This window comes from Ailuropoda melanoleuca, chromosome 9 (assembly GCF_002007445.2).
Source record: "Ailuropoda melanoleuca isolate Jingjing chromosome 9, ASM200744v2, whole genome shotgun sequence".
NCBI classification, from domain to species: Eukaryota; Metazoa; Chordata; class Mammalia; order Carnivora; family Ursidae; genus Ailuropoda; species Ailuropoda melanoleuca.
This window is the reverse complement of record NC_048226.1, coordinates 41,982,632-42,008,219: the sequence shown is the minus strand read 5'-3', so window position 1 is coordinate 42,008,219 and position 25,588 is coordinate 41,982,632.

The following is a 25,588-nucleotide window of genomic DNA, read 5'->3' as shown; positions in this document are numbered from 1 at the left end:
CTGTGTGGGTGAGTATTTCTAACAGATTAACCTGAGTCACCCACTTTATGATTTTTAAGGACATTTAAAAAGATGACTATGTCATTAAATATGTAATCTCAAAAGCTTATTTTTTTAATGTTTTTTTATTATATTATGTTAGTCACCATACAGTACATCCCCGGTTTCCGATGTAAAGTTCGATGATTCATTAGTTGCGTATAACACCCAGTGTACCATGCAATACGGGCCCTCCTTACTACCCATCACCGGTCTATCCCATTCCCCCACCCCTCCCTTCTGAGGCCCTCAGTTTGTTTCTCATAGTCCGTAGTCTCTCATGTTTCATAGGCTTATTTTTTAAAGCAACGATTTATCTTAAATTTGCAGATTCTTTGGTTTTCATGATATAAATATGAATACATCACACACAGTGTACGATGCCAATAAGCTAATCTCAAAGCATGATAAGAACTAGAATCATACTCCATAACATTTTCTATACAAATATTTACAATCGGAAACTATTGTTTCATTCCCTAGTAATTAACTATTCTAGTGGAGTCCAAGGTTGTCAGATTAGATCAGCAGCTTGCCAGGAGAATGTGGGCCACAATCCTTTGCTGTTCTACTGACTCTCAACTAAATAGCTTTTAATTCAGCACAACATTCATGAGTTCATTATACTCCTTAAATTAGAAGTATGGCAGTCTCTTTTGTTATGGGTCTTAAAAGTTCCGATTTTTTTAGGTTCAAATCACCATAACCATTTGTTACCTATCACCCTGTCCTCCTCCCTACTTCTCTATGCTCATTCCATTTTCCACTGACTATTGCATATCACTGAGTATTTTTCTGAGAGTCAGTTTATAGTATACTTTGAGTGCTTACAAATCTTAAAATAACCTAGCAATATTTTAAATAATATTCTTTTTACCACGATCAGAATTATGAACATGTTTTAGACAACATCTCATGTATTTTGCCCACCTACTTACAAGTAGGCCTAATGAAATTCCTTCATACAATAGGATGAAGGCATTCCTACATCTCAGTGTCTTGCACTTTAACTAAACATAATGGCCTTGTCAGCACTAAGGAGATTACAACCTTCTAAGCAGACTTTTTAAAAATAAATTATCAGGGTGCCTGAGAGGCTCAGTGGGTTAAGCATCTGCCTTTGGCTCAGGTTCATGATCCCAGGGTCCTGGGACTGAGCCCCACATCAAGCCCCCCGCTCAGTTTGGAATCTGCTTCTCCCTCTTCCTCTGCCCCTCCCCCTGCTTGTGGTCTCTTTATCTCTCTCAAATAAATAAAATCTATAAAATAATAAAAAGAAATTATCTTGGATTTTTTTAGTCATATTTAATTCATATAAGGATTTTTTTTTAAGTTTATAAAAGCCAAGTTTGACATTTTGAATTCCAAATTTTGTTGTAAACTATATAATGTACCATTTATTCAATACTTAATATTTGGCTATACAATGAAAATTTCTGTCAATTATTTGGACATTTATTCCAAAATACAGAGACCATTTTAGCTCTGAGTTAACAGATTATTATGTTCAGTCATGAAACCTAAGAAATCATTTTCCCTCTGGCTTTACTAATTGATAACTATTTATATTTTAATATAATCTTCACCAATTTTACAGGCAAATAGCATGTTCCATGTTGCCAGTTTAGTAAGTCATGCTTTAATTACAAGTGAGTTGAATCATTTTCCTCAGTTAATTGAACACCTGCACTTCTTCCAGTAGATTTTGTGGTTTTTTTCTCTTTGTCCACCTGTGTATTGTGGTGTTCATATTTTCCCTATTGATTTGAGGAACTTATCATTTATACAGATGGTAACTGTTATGGAATGAATTTTGTCAACCCGAATTATATATTGAAGGCCTCGCCCCCCAATGAGACTGGTTTTGGAGAGAGGGCCTTTAAAGAAGTAATTAAGGTTAAATGAGGTCAGAATGCTGGGGCCCTAATCCAGTAGGACTGGTATCCTTACAGGAAGGAAAGACACTAGGAATGCACTGCACAGAGAACAGGCCATAGGAGGACACAGTGAGAAGGTGGCATCCACAAGCAAAAGAGTGAGAAGCCAAAACTGCCGCCATCTTAATCTTGGACTTCCAGTCTCAAGAACTGTGAGAAAATAAATATCTGTTGTTTAAGCAATATGGTCTGTGTTATTTTGTTACAGCATCCAGAAGAGTTAACTAATACAGGAACTAATAAATTATCTATTACTTTATTGAAAACCTTCTTTTTTTTTCCTGCTTTCTTCAGGGTGTTTCAATTTTTTATGATAATTCCTTAAAGTTCTTTTTTTTTAAAGTACTCAGATCTATCAATATTTCTTCAAGGTTTTTATTTTTTGATTTATGTGTTTATAATTTATTTTGCTGTATGATACAAGAAGATACTTTATTTCTTTCCTAAAAATGAATCAATTTTTCCAACACTATTAGTGAAATAACTCATCTTCTTGTTACTGACCTGAAGTGCTCCTTTCTTGTACATACTAAATTATTTTACACACTTTAGTGACTGTGCCTATTGACCTGTGTTGATGTAAGCATCACAGTCACATCACATTCTGTGGCCCTTGAAATATCACAGAACATCTGACTCCAAGGGGAGGAATATAGTCTCTTACCTGCACACAACTTGTTTTTGCTGTTTTTGTGAGGTTTTTTTTCAGATGAATATTTAAAAATATCGTCATAGTCTTAAGTTAACCAGAATAGAAATTTGTTTGGGATTGACTTAAATACATATGTCGTTTGGAGAGTAATATTATTTTTACTGTTTTAAGTCTTCCTATTTGGAAACTTGATGTATCTTCCAATTCGTTCATGCTTTGTTTATATTCCTTAATAAAAGTTTGTGTTTTTTTCCATCACATAGGTCCCTTACAATTTTTCTTACATTTTTTCTTACATATTTTATATATTTCTTATTATTCTGATTGGCATTTTTTTCTTTCTAATGTATTTTCTAACTGGATTCTGCTGCATGTATTAAACCTGATGCTTACATATTTATTATAAGTATTTATTATTGTATCTAATGTCTTAAACTTGTAAATAATGAAAGTTTTGCTTCTTTTTTAATAGTAAATGCTTCTTATGTGATTGATTTGCTTAAAATTGCTAGAAAAAATATTGCATAATAATGGCCTGAGGAATTTTTTTTTTTACTTTTGAAATTGAGACATGACTTTAGTGTTATACTATTAAATTATGGTTTTAACTATAGATTTTAGAAATATATTTTTTATCTTATTAGGAAATCATTCTTCCATTCCTGGTTTATTTGGGGGGTTTTAATATATTTTATTTGAACAGAAATTGTTGGTCAGTTTTATTAAATTTCATTTTGTTATCTATGCAGATAATTGAATCTTTATTAGTCTATTAATGGCTTAAATGTATTATTAGAGTTCTAATTACTAAACAAATCTTGCATCCTGGAGTATAGCTTATTACATAAGTTGTATTACTATTTAAGTGTTGAAATGAATTTGCGAATCTTTTCTTTAAGATTTCCATGTCTGAGAAAAATACAGACCTTATGCTGCTAAAAACACAGTACATGGGAGAATGAGGACCAATCTCAGGCAATCATCTTACCCACAAAATTCCAACCCCAGAGCACAACAGCATTAGGGTGAAGTGAGCCAGAAGCAGTCCCTCTCCTGGAGGACAACCTCTCCTGGAGGACTGCAAGGCAATTTGCACAAAGCAGAAAGGGACTAAGGGGAAGAGGACATCTTTGAGACAGGGTCACCACTAGTCCGTTCTTGAGTGGATGTGTGTCTTAAAGTCACATCACTAAGGAATCCAATAAGCCTCAAGCTGTGAATATTCTCTAAAGTGGACCTAGACTGGTAGTGTTCCCAAGGTACTTGGCAGAAACAAATGTGAATTCTCTTTAAAGGAAAACATTTTTTACATCAGGCCTAAATGTGTTCCACAAATAATTTTCCCCAAGAATGATTGGCTGACAGTGAATGATAGCTAACAACTAAAGGGAACAATGAAACATTATTGAGAAATTGTAAAACTAAATCCACAAAAATTTTAAATATTGGAATTATCAAATACAGAATATAAAACAAAGATGCTTGCTATTTAAGAGAGAAAACTAGAAAATATGGAGCAAGACATTGTATTGAAAGAAGGAGAAAGAAAGAAAGAGAAAGAAAGAAAGAAAGACAGAAAGAAAGAGAGAGAAAGATGGAGAGTGGAAGGAAGGAAGGAAGGAAAGGAGGAAGGAAGGAAAGAAGGAAGGGAGGAAGGAAGAAGGAAAGAGGGAGAGAGTAGATATGAATAAGAATGAAAGATAATCTTTAAGATTAAAAATATTAATACCTAACATTAAACACTTATGCTTCTAGGAAGATGGATTAAATCACTTTTCCTTATTTTGCTAATATAACTAAAAATCATGCATATTGCACGTAAAACAAGCACTATAATACTCTGAAAGGTGGAGAGAAGGCAGATCGGCTAGGAACCTTAAGAACCAAGAAATGACAGATGATTTCTCTGAGTATTTTTTATGGTTTGTTCATTTATTTACCTTATATATCCCAGACTCGATGATGTTGAAGCTGGCCTCCTTTAAACAGCAACAGGTGCAGACCAAAAAAGAAAAAGAAATTCACTCTCTCTAGCCAAAGGATGAAGAAAAGGGGGAAATTAGAAGCCTATCAAGACAAAAAACTTATAGACAATAATCTTGCTACCCTACTGAAGCATGAAAGAAAAATTGTGGCTCACCCCCACCCCATTAGCAAAAAGTGGATCATCTAGACTCCATCTTTTAAAGGCTGTAATGAGGCGCCCTACACTCCACAAGGAGTTGGGACTTTGACCTCTGCGGCTTGTAAGCCAGGTCCCCCTACCCTGCGGTGTCAGTGAAGACCACAAGAAGAGCCTGGGCTCCCAAAGACAGTGACAAGGTGACTTCCCTCTCGTTGCTGGAGTGATATCAGAAGAAGCCTAGTGGAGAAGTCAGGCCATTTACATTGCCCAATGGTAAGATGGTCATCCCCACTGTGGTGTGAACGGAAACTACTTTGGGAGCTGGTATACTCACCACCCAAGCAGGAATGAGGAACCTACCCACCTACCCACTTCAGATGTCAGAGGAGGTTGTACAGTGAACTTGGACTTCTACTCTAGTTGGTAGTATTGGTGTGAAAGAGACACTTTTGTTGGCCCAGAAAAATAAGTCAAATAAAGGAATGAGGGAAGAGAAAAAATATTATCTGTCATTAGGAAAACTAGAATATGCAGCTACTGACAAATATCCCATCACATTCAATGATATATTTTATTTTTAAAAAGATTTATTTATTTATTTGAGAGAGAGAGAAAGTACAGAGGGTAGGGTAGATGGAGAGGGAGAGAGAGAATCACAAGCAGACTCTGCACTGAGCATGGAGCCAACATGGGGCTTAATTCACGACCCTGGGATCAGGACCTGAACCAAAAGCAAGAGTCGAAGGCTTAACCAACTCTGCCACCCAGGAGCCCCTAATAACAAATCCAATAATATTGCAAATTTTGTCTATTACCCCTTTCTTTGCCCATAATGTTGTCACTATGTTAATGACTCTTCTTTCCCTGGTAAGTCCCTCCACCTATGTACTTGATTCACCAGCCGCCAAATCCACCAGCACCTAACTGCATCATTAACGATGCTCTGATCTCAGCCTCTCTACTCCTTCTCAAACTATAAAAGTCTCTCTCACAGCCAGGCTTCCTTCCCAAACATTTGCCCTATCCTCCTGTCATTTTCCCACTGCCATTCTTGAAAGCGTAGTCCTGGCTTACGGGCTCCATTTCCTCTGCTGTTACTATTCTTTAACAACATGCAACTTAGAAATGGTTACACTGCTCTGTGGTATTATGACATCATGTTGCTCATCCTCATCCCATCACACTAGGGGCAGGGAAGAGACCATATTAACTTATTATCACATTAACAGAAATACATAAAATTCTTTCTACTTCTGAAAATTGTGTTCATTTTGACCATTGGGAAACTCTAATAAGTGAGTTCCTTAGTGGAAACAAATTAATACGTAAAATTAAGTACAAGAATTATATTTAATGGAAAATTGTTATATAATAAATGTGAATGAGCTAAATTATCAAGATAAAAGAACACAGACTTAATATTTTAAAAATCTAACTATATGCTGTTCATAAGAGACATATCTTACAGCCAGATGCAAAGATCTAAAAAGTATTGGAAAAATATACCACAAAAACATAAATTGGAAGGGTACTAGTGCAATAATATACATATTAGACTAAGAAAGCATTAAAGTGAAAGTCATTACTGAAGAAAAAGGGACACCTCCTAAGAAAAAAAATTAAATATACCAGGAAGGATTATTATTTCAATATCAAGGCTCTAATAACATGGCTTCCAAAACTGTATAGGAAAAATTAACAGAACTATTTAGAGGAAAAGACAAACCCTCAAAGTGGAGAAAAACATGCCTCTTCCAGTAATTGAAAAAAAAAAAAAGACTAAAAATTAGCAGGAAAGATTTGAACAGTGGTGAGCAAACCAGATCTAGTGAGCATATGGCATTATGCCAATTGACTTTCTTTTCAAGCAAATCAGAACATTACTAGAAAATTGACTACATACTCAGTTATAAAATAAACAATTTTTTAAAAAATGAAAACAGCTTAAGTATGTCCTCTGATTATAATGCAATGAAGTCAAAAATCATTAACTACAAAATCAGAAAAACAAATTTAAAAATTAGGAAACAAGTCTTAAGAACTCATGATCAAATAAGAAATCATAATAACATGATAAAATATTTTGAACAAAATAGTAGTTTATAACTTGTAAGATACAGCTAAAGCAATATGAAAGAAATGTTCAGTCTTAAATGCATATACAAGAAATAAGAAAATTCAAGCTGCTAAAAAAAAATAGCAAAACATACCCAGAGAATATAGAAGGAAGAAAATAATAATAGGTAGAAGAGACAGTAATGAAGTAGAGAGGAACGACATAAGAGAGAGAATGAACAAAGCCAAAAGTGGTTTCCTTACAAAGACAAACAAAATTGCCAATCTCATGGTGAGACAAGCCAAGAAAAATAGAGAAAGCACAACATATATTAGGGGCAAAGGAAATGTAGCCTAAAATGCTAAAGACCTTCAAATAATAAGTCAATATTTTGAATAATTTTAAGCTAATGCTTTTGGAAGTTTAGGTAAAATACATTCCCAGATTTCCATATCTGACTCAGGAAGTTTCACGATACAAAACCAGTTTAGAAAATGGACCCATCCCCTTGGACAGATAGGGTTTAAATCATGTATTAATAGTGGAGGCAGGCCTGAATTTGAATCTCAACCCCACTATTTATCAGCTGTTTGGACAAACTAACCTCTCAATCTCAGATATATCATTTAAAAAATGAGGATTGGACATCTGAATAGCAGTTTTATAGTATTCAAAAAAATATTTCAGTTGCTCATGTGTACTGATAGTTCATTTAGAACTAAAGAAACTTTTTTTTTTTTAATCTTAGTTTCCTCCTTTGGACACAGAATATTTACAATGTTGCATTGAAAGAGTCAGTTAACGTCACTCAGTAAATATTCTCTCAAGACTGATCAACCCAGCAATCTGAGACACGTTTAAAACTATCTTAGAATACCAAACTTCACAATGGTACCAGTTAGTTTCAACTCTGTGTTAAAAGTTGGAAACATACATCTGTTACCATAGAAGGAGGAGAAGAAACACCTTTATTATCTTTATTTCAGTTAATAATGGAGGGGGGTGGAAACTGTCTGTATCTATAGTACCCATGACTATAAAGAACAGACCCTTTTAAATAATCTTATATGATCAGCCTAAGAGCAAACTGTTGGAGAAATAGATTGTTTGTCATATTACTGTAATATAATCAGACTCAATATTGAGATATATAAAGAACTGTTTCTATTAATTTCATGAAATTTCAACATCTCTATCCACTTTCCTGGTCATGTGGTCAAAGAGAGTGATGGAAAATACGCATATGTTAGAAATGCAATAAATTCTTGTTAAGTGAGAGGGCACAAAGCACTTAGAAATAATAATTTTTATTCTTTGGTTCTCAAAATCATGTAGATATTCAGGTCTTTTGTAGATAAATTTAGATAAAAAGTTATAATGAATTGGCAAACATTTTCTTCCAGTGCCCAGAAATCTAAGAGCAACTCAACTATCACATAAATGTAAAATAATATTTTCTTTGTTGAATAAGTCATATGGAATGGAGCATTCCCAGAAATAAGGTAAAAGAGAATTTAGTACACAAAGCATCAAATACCTTTCATCCCATATTATCCCTGGGAACTCCAGCCCCAGAAGTCTGTTTGGCTAGCGTGTTCTGTCAGTTATTTTTTGGCCCAGTGAAATTGGTGGTTTTTCTCTTCAATCACCAGGAAGGCCCTTTTGTTTCCTCCTCTGAGTTTTCTAATATTTCAAAACGTTCTACTGGAAATTTATACCCTTAAGTTCATAGGTAACTTAAACAACTTTACCACAAAGGATGAAGCAAAATACCAACACAGGTGAGAGCTTCCAACACACTCTGTACAAATGGCACAGTCTGAATGGCCTAATTTAGCACATTTTATATCTCGCACATCATGTAATTGCTTCATGTGTGTCCATTGTATTTCTTTGACTACATTGTATGCTTTCTTAGTGCTAGGACTTTTACTTTTTTTGGGGGGGGTAATATCTCAAAAGGTTGTTTGTAGGGGAAATGAAGGCCTGGGCTCTGGGTCTCTACCTAAACTTCAGCCTAATAACCTACTCCACTGTTTTATGTTTCCCTTATTGGAATATGATTTTTAAAAATATAGTCCATTGGTAAGAAACATTTATTTTCTTAATAATGATTTTTTTTTTTTTTTAAGATCTATGTGTTCATTTCAGAGAGAGAGCACAGAGGGGAGGAGTAGAGGGAGAGGGGAGAGAGAATCCCAAGCAGACTCCAGGCCAAATGCAGAGCCCCACATGGAGCTCGATCCCATGACCCTGATATCATGACCCGAACTGAAACCAAGAGTCAGACACTCAACCAACTGTGCCACCTATGGTTTTCTTCAAATAAAATACATTTGAAAAAAGGAAGGAAGGAAGGAAGGAAGGAAGGAAGGAAGGAAGGAAGGAGAAAGAAAGAAAGAAAGAAAGAAAGAAAGAAAGAAAGAAAGAAAGAAAAGAAGGAATGGAGAGAGAGAAGGAGGGAAGGAGGCAAGGAGGGAGGGTGGAAGACCATTGCCCCATAGCTTCAAGTGTACAGTTAAGACCATAGAAGGATAATGGGTTGATAAACCATAATAGTTTATTAGTGAGGCATATTCATTTCTTGTCTCGCTCAAACAAAAAAAAAATAAAATAATAAAAGCTTTTTTTTCTGTTAAGTGGTGGTTGTTTAGCTAAATTGAGATAAGTTTTTAAATGCTATAGATTTTGTGGACTCTTTCTGGCTTACACAATTTCATTCTATAAGAGTCACGTGTACTTCTCGAATCTGCAATTCTTATAATCAACTACAAAAAGAGGAGGCTTCATTGAATTGCTGATGTTGTGAAGTGACATTGGACAGTAGGACTCTAGAGATAGAAATGCCACAGTTGTACTTAAGGTAATAGACAGTCCGTAGTACATAGACACAATATTGCAGTCAGTACTCCCTTATTTGATTTTAAAAAGCCCCTGATCTTCCAGAAAAATTTCTCTTCTTTTTTTTTTTTAGACTTTATTTATTTATTCCAGAGAGAGAGCAGGGGGAGGAGCAGGTGAAGAGGGACAAGCACAGAGTCCAATCCCAGGTCCCTGAGATCGTGACCTGAGCTGAAACCAATAGTCAGACACTTAACTGACTGAGCTAATCAGGGTCCCGAAAAATTTCTTTCAGGCACATATATTCTATTCCACATAAAGCTGAATTTCTAAAACATTTCTTTTACCAGACTAAAGTGCCTACAGACTTTTAATGTCTTTTAAAAATGTGTTGACTTTCACATTAATAAATTAATGTTTGACACCTCACTTTCACCTCCATCTTTTTGTTGTACGAAGATGAAGGATTATCCATTAGAATTCTATCCTTTAAAAGAGAGCTTTGCAACTTAGAGAAATAGCATGTGCTCGCTCTTTCTCTCCAATGAAATAGAAAAAATTCCTTTGTACTTGTGGCAATGACATTCCAAATTTATCCCATTACCTAGGCAAAATACAACAACCAAACAGTTTTTAAAAATCCACGTTCAGTTCCCCTTATGCATTCATTTAAAGAAAATCCTGTCCTCTATGCTGACTTCTTCCTTTGTCTTCAGTTTACCAAGCACCATCTTCTCATTCTGTTATACCTCAGTGATGCTCTTTCTTTTAATTTTGTTTTTAAATATTCCACTTCTAGACAAATGCAAAGAAGGTGCATAAAGTAAAGAACTTTAACACAATAACAGAGTCCTATGAATACCATTTTAGAATATGGACCCCTTAAAACCAAATTTTTATAGGCATTTGTTTATATGCTAATAAAAAATGCAAAAATAAGAAACAAATCCCCTGGGCCTAAAAGAAAGAAAGAAAGAAAGAAAGAAAGAAAGAAAGAAAGAAAGAAAGAAAGAAAGAAAGAAAGAAAGAAATCATGAAATCATTAGGGAAAATTCCATTTTGATGTGTCAGGTCTGGCTTGGAAAGATGGGGAAACACTATGGTGATAATCCCAGTGCTTGTCAAGCTCATTCATTATTTGGCCATCATTTAGAAAAGAAATATCCAGTAATAATCTATTTTTCCCTTATTTGACTTCAAAAAAGTAGAAAATTATATCCTGAGAGCACATGAATATATTCTAAAAGAATATGCATGATTTTCTCCTCCTTGGTGTATTATAATACTGTGGTGTAGATATTTTTATGTGACAGAATGGGTGGAAAATATTTCCCATCCAAAAATCACTGAGAACTTTATGTGCCCTATTTTGTAACTCTTTAAAATAACTACCTTTATTCCCTTACCACAAAAGCCTTCTTTTGACTCCTTCATTGGGAACCTATTAAGATTTCTTCAGTATGTTTGGTAAGGAGAGCAACATTTCAAAGCGCAATTCAGTCCACCATTTGGAAACTTGGAATAAGAAGACAACAAATTTTTATTAATGTAGTGTGGCTGACCAAGAAGCTGTTATTCTGAGACAAATCATGGGATTAGAATATCTATGAGCTTCTCCTGTTCCTTACAAAAAGATATGTTCTCAATTCTTTCCATAGTTCGGACTATCGCTTGTTGAAAATTCTATCACTCCATTTTAAATAAGCATTCAATTATGAGTCTCCCGAGTATTTCTCCAGAATGAACGTACATTGATGTGAAGAGGAAGTGCCTTTTAATCTTATTTACCCTATGTGTGAGGATTTCCTTTTTAGAATCTTAAATTGTAACTACTTTAATATTTTAAATTGTAACTATTTTAATTTTTTTATTATATTCCGATTCTCATGAAATGATCTGATGGTTTCCTGCACCTATTTCCAACAGAGGCAGCATCAGCTCAGTGTGACTCTGACAAGGTTTATAATTTTGATATCTAAAATACAAGATCACTACTTAGAAGAGAATAAACCTCTTTGCCCATGAATGGCAGCTATAAAGCAACCAGAAAAAATCTGTAAGACCTCTTCCAAAGTTTTCGCACCCACTTGCGTGTGCTAAATTCGAATGTGATATCCACCTGAGAGTAAACCCTTTGGAAGCGTAAACCCGAACCTTGACTTTCAGTCTTTACTTTTTGTTGTGAGTTATTGTAGTTTGGTGATTCTTGGTTTTTTACAGAAACATCACAACAGAGCCAGAGTGTCTAGGTCACACACAGAAACATTCTAAACATTCTTTACATTGTTGATAGAGGCAGCACAGGCAATGACAAAAAGCACTTCAAACTTTTACCTTCAACACCTTTCACTTTAAGCCTTTTAAGATTCTATCATTCCTGTGAATGAAATATAATTCATATTTATGAACAAATAAGGGAACATGGATGCCTCAACAGCATGATATCATGTCAAAAGTAAAACTCCAAGTTCTGTAACAAATGCCTTTTTTAAATACTTATTTAAAAGATAACAGAGTTTGGGGACTCTTCTAGTACATCTTTCCCCAGATTAAGCCTTTGACCTTGCCATTTGCAAAACATGAATGGACCTAAAGGGTATTATGCTAAGTGAAATAAGTCAGACAGAGAAAGACAAATACTATATGATTTTACTTATATGTGGGATCTAAAAAACAAAACAAATAAATAAATATGCAAAAATCAGAATCAGACCTATAAATACAGAGAACGAACTGATGATTGCCAGAAGGAAGGGAGAGGAGAGAATGGGCAAAGTGTGGGAAGTACAGGTTACCAGACATGGGATGAATAAGTCGTGGGAATAAAAGGCACAGCGCAGGGAATATAGTCAATGATATTATAATAGTATTGTATGGTGACAGATGGCAGTTATTCTTGTGGTGAGCATAGAATAATGTATAGAGATGTTGAATCACTACATTATACATCTGAAACTAGTGTAACATTGTGTGTCAACTACACTCAAAAAAAATTAAAAAATAAATCTTTAAGCATCTGTTAAATAGATTTAAAAATCTCTTAGATTGGAGAAAAATGATAAAATCAGTAGTTATTGGATTTCTGGGGAAGATGGCAGAGTGGGAGGATTATAGGTACACTTTGACCCACGGATACACCTAGATAATATCCATATGTGTAAATAACTGAGAAAACAACCTGAAGACTGGCAGAACAGACTCTCCACAGCTAACCATAGAGAAGAGGCCACATCAAAAATAGTAGGAAGGGTAGAGACCCAGTGGGGAGTCAAACTGAACCACAACAGTGTCACAGGGAAGGAGAAACACTGCAGGTGTGGAGAGAGGAGAGGAGCAGACCCCACACCAGACACCCCAGGCATGGTGGACCCACACCAGGAAGATGAATCCCCATAATATTTGACTTTGAAAACCAGAGGGGCTTAGCTTTGTGATTTTTTACAATCAGTGGGGCTTAACACTTGGAACTTTAAAAATCAGCAGGCTGGGCTCTGGGAGAGCTGGAAGGTGATAGAAAACTGAGTCTCTGCCCTTAAAGACATAGTATAACAGAAAGCCCCGCTGAAATACAGCACAGAAGCACCGGTTTGAAAAATGCCTGGGGTATAAGGAAGGAGCCTTATTTACTAATCTCAGAGAGTGTGCTGGAGGGGGAGGAATCTTTAGGAGACTTCTCCAAGACAAAAGAAAAGGCAGATCAGAAAGAATGATTACCCAACATTTGCAGCAACATGGATGGGACTGGAGGAGATTATGCTAAGTGAAATACGTCAAGCAGAAAAGGACAATTATCATATGGTTTTACTCATTTACGGAACATAAGAAATAGCAGGGAGATCAGTGAAGAAAGGGAAGAAGAAAGGGGGGTAAACAGAAGGGGGAATGAACCATGAGAGGCTATGGACTCTGAGAAACAAACTGAGAGCTTCAGAGGAGAGGGGGATGGGGGAATGCGCTAGCCTGGTGATGGGTATTAAGGAGGGCATGCATTGCATGGAGCACTGGATGTTATATGCAAACAGTGAATCATGGAACACTACATCAAAAATTAATGATGTACTGTATGATGACTAGCATAACATAATAAAAAATTAAAAACAAATAAAAAAGGCAGGCACCATTTCCCTCCCTGGCTCCCCAGCCTAGACACATGTACACCTACAAGAACCAATGTAGCAGGAATAACCTCCGCATAGCTTGCTAGCAGCTCGTGTCCTACCGCTACCTTCTCCTGTGGACCTACCCCATCCAACACACCCTCATCAGAACTCCATCAAAAGCAGGGCAACAAGTATAACAGTATGCAAGCAGCCCTAATAGGGGACAGCATCACTCCAAAGTGATTCCTGCCCTGGAAAGAAAGGAAGAAAACCACACACACAATTCAACTGCAGTCCCAACAGTGGGCTGAAGGTGGACATCTGGTCTGACTGCAGGCCCCACCCACCAATAAAGACCAATTACCAACAATGGAATTGAATCAGTAATCAAAATACTCACCAAAACAGAAGTCCAGGACCAGATAGCTTCAGAGGGAATTCTACTAAATATTTAAATAAGAGTTAATATCTATTTTTCTCAACTCTTTCAAAAAAATGGAAATGAAGGAATGCTTCCAAATTCAATCTATGAGTCCAGCATTTCCCCTAATACCAAAACCAGATAAAGATAGTACAAATAAAGAGAACTACAGGCCAATATCCCTGATGAACATAGATGCAAAAATCGTCAGCAAAACATTAGCAAACAAAATCCAATAATACATTAAAAAACATTCACCACAATGAAATGGTATTTATTTCTGGGATGCAAGGGTGATTCAATACTTGCAAATCAATCAATGTGATACATCAGAGCAACAAGAGAAAGGATAAAAACCATATGATCATTTGAATAGATGCAGAAAATCATTTGACAAAGTACAACATTAATTCATGATAAAACCCTCCATAAAGTAGATTTAAAGGGAACTTACCCCAATGTAATAAAGATCATATATGAAAAATCTAGAGCTAACATCATACTCAATAGTAAAATCAGAGATTTTCCCCTAAGATCTGGAAAAAAACAAGGATATCCTTTCTTACCACTTTTATTTAACTGAGTATTGGAAGCCCTACCCACAGCAATCAAACAAGAAAAAGAAAACTCATCTAAATTGGTAAGAAAAAAGTAAAATTTTTACTATTGGCAGATGACAGGACCCTATATGTAGAAATTTCTAAAAACTCCACCATAAAAACTGCTAAAACTGATAAATGAGTTCAGTAAAGTCATAGGACACAAAATCAATACACAGAAATCTATTGCATTTGTATCCACTAACAATGAAGCAGCCGAAAGAAAAAATAACCAAGCAATCTCATTTGCAATTGCATCAAAAGTAATAAAATACCTAGGAATAAACTTAATCAAGGAAGTAAAAGATCTATACTCTGAAAACTATAAAACATTGATGAAATAAATTGAAGATGACACAAACAAATGGAAAGATATACCATGCTCATGGATTGGGAGAACAAACATTGTTAAAATGTCCATGCTACCTCAAACAATCTACAGGCTTAATGCAGTCTCTATTAAAATACCAAAAACAATTTTCACAGAACTAGAACAAATAATCCTAAAATTTGTATGACACCACTAAAGACTGCAAATCGCCAAAGAAATCTTGGGGGGAAAAACAAACAAACAAACAAACCCTGAAGTATCACAATCCCAGATTTGAAGAGACAATATAAAAGTGTAGTAATCAATGCAGTATGCTGGCACAATAATAGACACACAATCAATACAGAATAGAATAGAAAGCCCAGAAATAAATCCACAATTATATGGTCAATTAATCATTGAAAAGGAGGCAAGAATATGTAATGGAAAAAAGTCTCTTCAACAAATGGTGTTGGGAAAACTGGACAGCTACATGAAAATGGATTAAACTGGATCACTTTTTTACACCATACACAAAAATAAATTCAAAATGGATTAAAGACCTAAATGTGAAACTTGGAACCATAAGAATCCTAGAAGAGGGCACAGGGAGTAACAATTCTGACATTGGCCACAGCAACTTTTTTCTTGATAGGCCCCCTGAGGCAAGGGGAACAAAAGCAAAAATAAATTATTGGGACTACATCAAAATAAAAAGCTTCTGCACAGTAAAGGAAACAATCAACAAAACAAAAAGTCAATGTGCTGAATGGGAGATATTTGCAAATGACATATCCAATAAGGGATTAGTATCCAAAATATATAAAGAACTTATACAACTCAACATCCACCCCAACAAATCCAATTAATAAGTGGGCAGAGGGCATGAATAGATATTTCTCCAAAGACATACAGATGGTCAACAGACACATGAAAAGATGGTCAACATCACTCATCATTAGAAAAATGCAAATCAAAACCACCTGAAATATCACCAGAATGTCAGAATAGCTAAAATCAAAAACACAAGAAACAAGTATTGGCAAGGATGTGGAGAAAAAGGAACACACATGCACTGTTGGTGTGAATGCAAACTGGTATAGCTACTGTGGAAAACAGTATGGAGTTTCCTTGAAAAATTTAAAATAGAATTGCAATATGATTCAGTAATCCCACTACTGAGTATTCACCCAAAAAATATGAAAATACTAATTCAAAGAAATATATGCACCCCTATTTTCATTTCATCATTATTTACAATAGCCAAATTATGGAAACAACCTAACCCAGGTGTCCATTGATAGATGAATGGATAAAGAAGAAGTGATATGATATATATATCCACAATTAAATATTATTCAGCCATAAAAGAATGAAATCTTGCCATTTGCAACAACACAGATGGATGCAGGGGGTAGAGTACTAAATGAAATAAGTCAGTCAGAGAAAGATAAATACCATACGATTTTACTTATAGGTGGAATTTAAGAAACAAAGCAAATGAACAAAGAAAAAAAAGAGACAAACAAAAAACAGACTCTTAAACATAGAGAACGAACAGATGGTTAACAGAAGGGAGGTGGGGGATGAGCGAAATAGATGAAGCACTTATCATGATGAGCATTGAGTAATGTATAGAATTGTACAACTGAAACTAATATAACACCATGCCTTAATTATGTTGGGATTTAAAAAAAAGAACAGTAGTTACTGTTCCATGTAAAATCATAATGCTCTTATGTAATTTTCTCAGTGATTGCTTTGTTTCTAACTGCAATATTATTCTTCGGATCTTTAAAAATCTATGGCTTGGGTCCATTGGAAATAAATTGATAAAGAAAAGAATTCACTTGCCTTATAATACATATTAGGTTTCCTCTCCCAGGACATCTTAGAGACATTTCATATGTTTATTCATCCAAGCCTAACCTAGTGCCTTTTAGTTAGTAAGCAGACTCTAAATATTTGATTTTTAAATTTTAATTCAATTCAATGAACTTTTATTGAACATCTGCCTTAGCTGAGGCATTATGCAGAGTTCTATGAGCGTACAGAGATTGGGAGTTTGTCCTTTTCTCCCAGAGTTTATAATCCAATAAGGGAGGGAAGACATTAATAGAACAAATGTAGGTAACAGAGTTCCAGTGTGTGATAGGGACAGAGTGGAGAAAAGGCAACTTCGAGATGGGCTCATTGAGGAGGTGACATTTTTAGATCGATATTTGAGATTAGCCCATGAGAGGTGAAATTTCAGATGGACTGCACAGCAGGGACAAACCTGTAGAGACAGGACTCATATACAGCCTATGAAAGAATTGGGTGCAAGATGATTTGATGGGGAAAAAAAAAAGTTTCATGATTCATGAAGGAAAGTAAGCTCATTTAGAAGTGTAGAAGGTCCCAAAGATCATGGTAAGATGCTTAGAGTCGGTTCCACAGGAAAAGGAAGTAACTGAGAGACTTCAAAGAGATAGGCTATCTGTGCTTCAGGAAGACTAGCCTGACAGTAGAGCACAGGATGAACGAAATCAAATAAGGTAAGAGAACATACCAAGACACAAATATCCTTAAGTAGGATATTTTAATAATTTAGGCAAACGGACTTGGTAATGTGAAATGTTCGAATTTCCTATCTTAAATGAATACACACATACTCATTCTTCCTCAACCCAAGTCACCCTTCAACTACTTCCCTATTTCTCTTTTTCTTTTATTTTTTAAAATTTATTTACTTATTTGAAAGAGAGAGAGTGTGGGGGTGAGGGGCAGAGGGAGAGGGAGAGAAGCAGTCCCCTCCCCCAGCAGGGAGCCTGACACAGGGCTCAATCTGAAGAGCCTGAGATCATGACCTGAGCTGAAACAAAGAGTCAGATGCTTAACTAACTGAGGAACCCAGGTGTCCCTATTTCCCTTTTTTCCATTCAGAGTGAAATTTGTGATCATTTTCCTCCCTTGCCATGTCCCTTCACCCCCTCCAACTTACCTTCTCAACCCTCTGACACTGAGCGTCCCACAGGGCTATGCCAACAAAACTGCTCCTGCCAGGCACACACACAATCTTTCTATTGCTGAATTCAATTTCTTGACATTTCTTAAAATATGCTTTCCTGTTAGCTTCCAGAATATTGGACCTCCTAGTTTCTCCCTATCTCCCTGTCCACTATTCAATTTCCATTTGGAGTTCTTCTCCCTGCCACTTCCCTGAAGTGCACCTCAGGCTTCTGTCACAGGTGCTTGTCCTTTCTCATTTCACACAATCTTGTGAAGCGAGATCAATCACTCTCGGATCTCAGCTATCACCTGTGCGCTAATTATTCTCAAATGTGTGTGGCCAGCCCAGATGTCTCTTGAGCTGAAGAACCATGTACATCAGATACATACATGTCAGTGTGGTCCTCTGAGAAGCAGATGGCCGAGCTCTGAGAGTCTCAGCCAGGCCCGTGGAGGGGAGCAGAGCAGGTTGCTTGCGGGAGGCATCCCAGGCAGGACAGAAGGGCCAGGCTCCAACACCCCGCCGTAGTCAGCTGCTGGACGTGGGGTCCGGGGGAGTATAGCGTTGATGTGACTCCAGAGGGCCATCATGAGGATGCTGAAGCTGGGGCTCTCGACTCCATGCGCTTCTCCAGTGGCTTCCCTTTTATTTTTTGTCAGTTTTTTTTTCTTTTTTTTTTAAGTAGTCTCCATGCCCATCATGGAACGCAATACAATGGGCACAGGTCCCGAACTCACAACCCTGAGACCAAGACCTGAGCTAAGATCAAGCGTTTGGACGCCTAACCACCTGCACCATTCAACAGCCCCAAAAGGATTTCCTTCTTGTTTAAGACTGAAAAATATTCCATTGCATGTGTACACATTTTCTTTATCCATTCCATTGGCGGGCACTTACATTGGCTCCAGGCATTGGCTATTCTACATAACACTGCAGTGAACGGGAGAGTGCAGTTATCTCTTGGAGACAATCATTTCATTACCCAGAAGTAGGATTGCTGAATCATATACAGTCTTTTTTTCATTTCTTGAGGAGCCACCATACTGTTTTTCATAATGGCCGCACCAGTTTACATTCCCACAGACGGCGCGCAAGGGTTTCGTTTCCTCACATCCTTGCTGGCATTTGTTATCTCTTGTCTTTTTTTTATAATAAGCATCCTAACAGATGTGAGGTGATATCTCATTGGGGTTTGGATTTGCATGTCCCTGATGATTAGTGATGTTGAGCACCTTTACATGTCCTGTTGGCTATTTGTGTGTCTTCTTTGTTTTTTGGGTTTTTTTTTTCTTTTTTTCTTCTTATTGTTATGTTAGTCACCATACAGTAGTGTTTTTTAATGTAAAGTTCCATGATTCATTGTTTGCGTATAACACCCAGTGCTCCATGCAATACGTGCCCTCCTTACTACCCATCACTGGGCTAGCCCATCCCCCCACCCCTCTCCCCTCTGAAACCCTCAGTTTGTTTCCCAGAGTCCATTTGTATATCTTCTTTGGAAAGTGTCGATTCAAATTCTAGGCTCGATTTTTTAATTGGATTATTTGTTTTTTTGCTATTAAGTTGCATGAGTTCCTTATATATTTTGGATATTAAATTCTTATTAGGTATGTGGTTTGCAAATATCTTCTCCCATTCTAGAGGTTGCCTTTTCATTTTGTTGATTATGTCCTTTGCTGTGGCAGAGACTTTTTAGTTTGATATAGTCCCACTTGTTTACTCTCGCTTTTGTTGCCTTTGCTTTTGTTGTTAAATTCAAAAAGATCATTGCCAAAACTGATGTCGAGGAACTTACCCCCTCTGTTTTCTTCCAGGAGTTTCACAGTATCATGTCTTATATTCAAGTATTGAATTCATTTTGAGTTGTTTTTTTGTGTATGATGTAAAATAGCGGTCCAATTTCATTGTTTTTCATGTGACTTCAGTTTTTCCGACACAATTTATTAAACTATCCTTTCCCATTGTATAGTCTTGGCTTCTTTGTCATAAATTAATTGACCATATGTGTGTGGTTTTATTTCTGGTCTCTCTATTCTATTCCATTGACCCATGTGTCTGTTTTTATGCCAGTATCATACAGTTTTGATTACTATAGCTGAGTATTGTGATGCTTCCAGGTTTGTTCTTCTTTCTCAAGATTGCTTGGATTCAGAGTCTTTTGTGGTTCCGTACAAATTTGCAGATTTTTTTTTTTTGCCTTTGTGAAAAATGCCATTGGAATTTTGATAAGGATTGCATTAAATCTGTAGATGGCTTTGGGTAGTACAGGCATTCTGATGTATAAATAAAGGGGTTTTTTTTGATGACCTGTCTCCTGACTAGAATTTGTAGTCTTTCTTTTAGAAACTAAACTTTTCTTACACCATCTACAAATTCTGGTATCAACTTTTTGAAGTAGAACTATGACTTAAAGATATTTTCAAAGCAGTCTGAACACAAAATGATACTAAACTTTTACAGTTTTTTTTTATAATTGACTTGCCCATACCTAATTCAACAGCAATATTTTTAAAATGACTTTTCTTTATCAATTAAAAAATTAACATTTTACATAATCAATAGTTCTTTCTTTTTGCTAATTTATCTTTCCTTTTGCACCCATATCTCACTAGTTAATGTAATATCTAAGTACATTATATAATGCCAATAATAAGTTCAACTGGCCAAAATTAGACTGGGGACAAATACAACTGATTCTTGGTTTGCACAAAATTTATGTTGCAAGTAGAAGTTTATGGTTTCCTATCTTCAGTCAGTAAGTCTTTCAGAGGGAATGGAGAGCACTGATCCATCATTTGGCCTTCTGGAAGGAATGGAGAGCAATGGTCCATCATTGGACTTTTCAGAGGGAATATAGGGCAGGGTCCATCACTGGACCTGAGAGAGGAAATGCAGAGCAGTGGTCCATCATTAGATCTTATGGAGTTGATGGAGAGCACTGATCTATCTGGTTGGTTACTTAATTTGAAATTGGCTAAACGAGCTAAACGAGCTTCTACTAAGAAGCATTGTGACAATCTGCTTGGATTAGAATCTTGATTCTGCCACTTACTAACTGTACAACTTCAGTTAACTTACCTAACTTACCTAACCGCTCTTTGCCTTAGTTTTCTCCTTTGTAGACTGGAGCTAATTCTATAAGAATTAAATAATTCATTCCTGTATTATGCCTAGATAATTGAAGTAATGCTAAATACTGCTATTACTATCTATCACCAAACTGGAGGCAATTAAGGTTCAGAAACTCCTCCAGTTTGGCGATAAATGCCCTAGACACACACATAAACCACACCAATACTCCAGCATATACACATTCACATCTCCCCCAGCACTTGGCTGTAAGCCAAGAAACCACCAGAGAGAAGTCTAGGAGAAAAGAGACCACTTAGGCAAAAGGAATCTTTAAGGCTTTCCACAATCTAGCCTCACTCTGCATAGGTTTAAAGTTTCAATTTGGAGCCAAAATGCCAGTAGATGCTTCTTTCCCTCATACCAGTCTCTATCCATGTAGCTCTCACAGGGATCTGTGGGAAGGGTGGCTGTCTGGAGATAGAATTCATTCGTCACTTGGATATGCTGATCCAATACTGTACTAACATTTCCCTGTTTCCAACAGAATGTGGTATTGATCTTGCCAGTTAGACTATTGTTATAAGTGATAGCAGTCTGTACGGCTCAATGAACCAAAACATTACCCACAATCATTTGCTGTCATATTTTGAAGTCAAAATAGAACTGATCTACCCCTCCTTCAAAGCCAGCTGTTTTCTTGGCTTATGTAAATGACACCCCTAATTTTTCACTTGCTCAGACCTCAGATCTCAGCCCTCAGAGTCATACTGAATTCTCTTTTCCTGTCTCCTCACATCATATCAGTTGGAAGCCTTTGCCTTAACCATTGCCAGGTCTCTTGCCCCTTTCTCTCCCTTCCATCCCCTGATGTCCCATAATCCGGTATTGATAGCATTCGCTTAGAATCTGGCCACCGTCCCCTAAGTAGTCACCCAGGTCCTCTCTCATTCCACCCATGCCATGCCAGATGAAGCTTCCACACACAGTATTGGCCAAACTACTGGGTTTTGGTTTTTTTTTTTTCCAACAGGGAGTGCTTTGTGAAATTTTGTAACTTATTATTGTTGGTACATGTATATCACAAATGTTAAATTTCTGGTCCTTCTTTACTGTTTAATTAACATCTAACACATTAAATTTTTCATAATTTATTCCTATTTTTGCCATTATATATAACAAAGCATCTCTTTTGTCTATAACCTCACTAAGCAACAATGGCTTAATATATCTCAGTATGTTTAGAGAATGTTTTCAAAATGGTCTGACTTAAAAGACATAAATGTATATAAATGACTATAAGTGCAAAGCACACTTTGGGGGGCCAGTGTGAGTACTTCAAAAAGACAAGCAAAATTTCTCCTGAGTAACTGCAGATCATGATTTGTGCAATAAGGTGAATCTGGTTTGAATGCCCCTGGGTAAGTAGAAGCTTTTCTTACCTCTGGTCCACTCTTTTCACTCATTTATTTGCATCCCCAGAATTGAACACATTTCTCTACCCCTTTACCATCTCTTTCCTCTATCACAGCACTGTAGCGAATCATTGCTTTCATTTATTAGTACCTGTGTCTCCCTCTATTGGAATGCAAGCTCCTCATTGGTAGGATGGTGCCTTGTTAGCCTTGGTGCTTAGTCTAGAATGGGCAAATGACAAGTATTTGGATAACTCAATGATTGCTTGGTAGGATTTTTTACCCCATGACTGAGTCTCCCAATCATATGGGACAAATAAACCTGGGATCCAAAATACTTCCCAGAATCAAAATACTTTAATAAAGCTTTTTAGCAGGATGCTGGAGAAATAATTACACTAGGATGCAAAAGGGAAATAAAATAGATACATAATAAATAAACTAGTGTACAAAGATCAGTGTGATAAATTTAGTTGAAGTCTACCAGGGAAAATTTATAAATAATCTATGAATATATACAGAGTATAATAATCATCTACTATATTAACACACCTAATCTTGCATTTATATAAATGATTTATTCACTTGCATAGCCAAGTGCATAAACCTTTTTTCTCCTTTTTCTAAAAAACATTGTTTTTGCTTTAAGTAATGAAAATAAGAAGTCATTTTTAGCTCACTTTGGAGTCAGTGAAAAATAACAGAGAACTTTAGACAATCAGTTGGTTCGGTTTCAAAAAAACCCAAGCTTATCATTGTTCTTTATAGCACACTGAATTAATTTAAAATTCTCTAGCATAAATAATCACGACCCTTTTCAATATGGCCTTATCTTTCTTTATACCTGTCATAAGCATTAGTTATGCTGAAATAATTTCCATTCCAAAATGTATTCTATGTACTCATGACACTTTGTGAGTTTCCTCTGCTATCGAAATCCTACCCAGCTATAATGACTTAAATATCACTTCCTCCATGTGGCCTTTGTAGATTTCTACAACTGGAGGTAAGCTGTATGTTCTTGGAGGTGCCATAGGACTTTAGTTATTCCTGTTATCACCACCAACTTTCTATAATCCAGTGTTTCCCATCGTAAGAATCACCAGAGTACTTGGTAACATACCGACATGAAATCAGAATCTTCAGGAGAGGTCTGTGGGACTCAACAGGCTTTGTGCTTAGATGTGTTATATTGTACAGGAAACTGGGCAAGCACTGCTGTGCATTTTAACCATTTGTGTAAATCTTATCACTCAACAGATTCATTTCAATGTCTTATTCATTTATTTTGGGTGTAATCTTCCAACCTGTCTTATGCAGTGTTTTCCACAGATTAGCTAATAATAAAAAAAAATTGTCTGCTTGAATTCAAAATTATCACATATGGGGTATCCATTTTATATGTACCTAAAATCCTACCAGAAAAACTAGACACAAATAATAGAGACAAAAAGATATTCAGGACAGTCAGGCAAAACTTGTGATTCGAGAAATAACATAATGAGTTTGGAAAGTGTGAGTATCAAAGGATCTGGGTTTGGCTTCCAGCTCTGTGGCTTATTGTTATTTAAATGCTTTGATTTTAAGGCAGCTCCTCTCTAAAATGAGGGTGGTAACAGTTATATTTTCTATTCTGTCAAATGAGACAACGTGTTTAAAATTGCTTAGTAATCACATAAATGCTAGTTATTACTAGAGAAGCAACGATCTTTTGGAAGTTTATGAGTCCTAGGAGTTGCACATTTAAATGGACTAAGATCGAGTACAAAGTCTTTGAAAAGCGAAGTTGGAAAGGTGAAAAGATCTTACATGATTTGACTTCATCCATTTTTCTAGTTCTGTAGGACTTTCTGAATTGAAGGCCCCTGTGAGGTTGGCGATGCTTACTACTTGGTGACTGACGGATACTTAAATCTTTCTGCTAACTCAATTTGCAAACTATTGGCCCAACATTTCTGAACCAAAAGTTTTACATCTTTCGAAAGTCACATTTTGTTCTTTTCCTTCTTGAAGTTCAAAACCCATCCCCTGCCTTTATGCAGACTTTTGTCTTATCCTACAAACCAAATATTTGCATACAGACATAATGCTATGGATTGGAGTGCCTGAATGTGTATTAGCATTTTTAAGCTTATTAAAATAAGGGAGGATGGATGGTAAGGATGGGGTTTACCATTCTTAGCATAGATTAATTAAAGCCCAAGGCCAGAAACTCATAAAAGAGGATCAGAAACTTAAGCCGAGCCGGCTTTAAATAATACTAATGAATGTATTTCGTCTTGAAAAGGACTAATACTTGTGAGTAGAGCTGTAAAGCCACATAATCTAGTTGAGTAAGTTTGAGTAAGTTTGGCTTTAGAATAAAAGGATGTTTAAGTTTATCTGGCTAGACTGTGGAGGGCAGTAGGGGGGATATGTGATAGGTAGATATAGGTAAAGGTGATCAGAATGGTGTATTTTTATTTGGGCCTCTGTTTTAATACTGGAGGCTTACATTGACAGCCAGAATGAAATAGATCACTAATCTCTTTTGTGGTGGGGATTGATGGTGGTGGGATTAGGAAGACATATGCAACACAAGAAATGGGGAGTCAGGGAAAGTTACCTAACTCAAGAGAGTTTAGGGCTCCCCTGTCTAAGTAGAGCCCAGAGCCCTGAAACCTGAGAAAGAGCCAAGAAGTAATCCTGCACTTAGTTGTAGTGATGGGAGTTTGCCTTTGGATATGTGGAGCTGATTCTTACAGGTTTTTTGATTATAGAAAATGCCATTAGATATTGTGGTATTCTAGGGACAGGTTTAAATTTTCTTTCTTTTCTTTCTTTTTTCCTCCTTCCCTCCTCCTTCCCTCCTTCCCTCCTTTCCTTTCTTTCCTTCCTTCCTTCCCTCCTTCCTTCCTTCCTTCCTTCCTTCCTTCCTAAAAACTGAGGGGAGATTCACATAACATAAAATCAATCACTCTAACGTGCACAGTGCAGCGGGCTTTAGTACATTCACAGTGTTCTACAATCACTGCCTCTAATTCTAAAACATT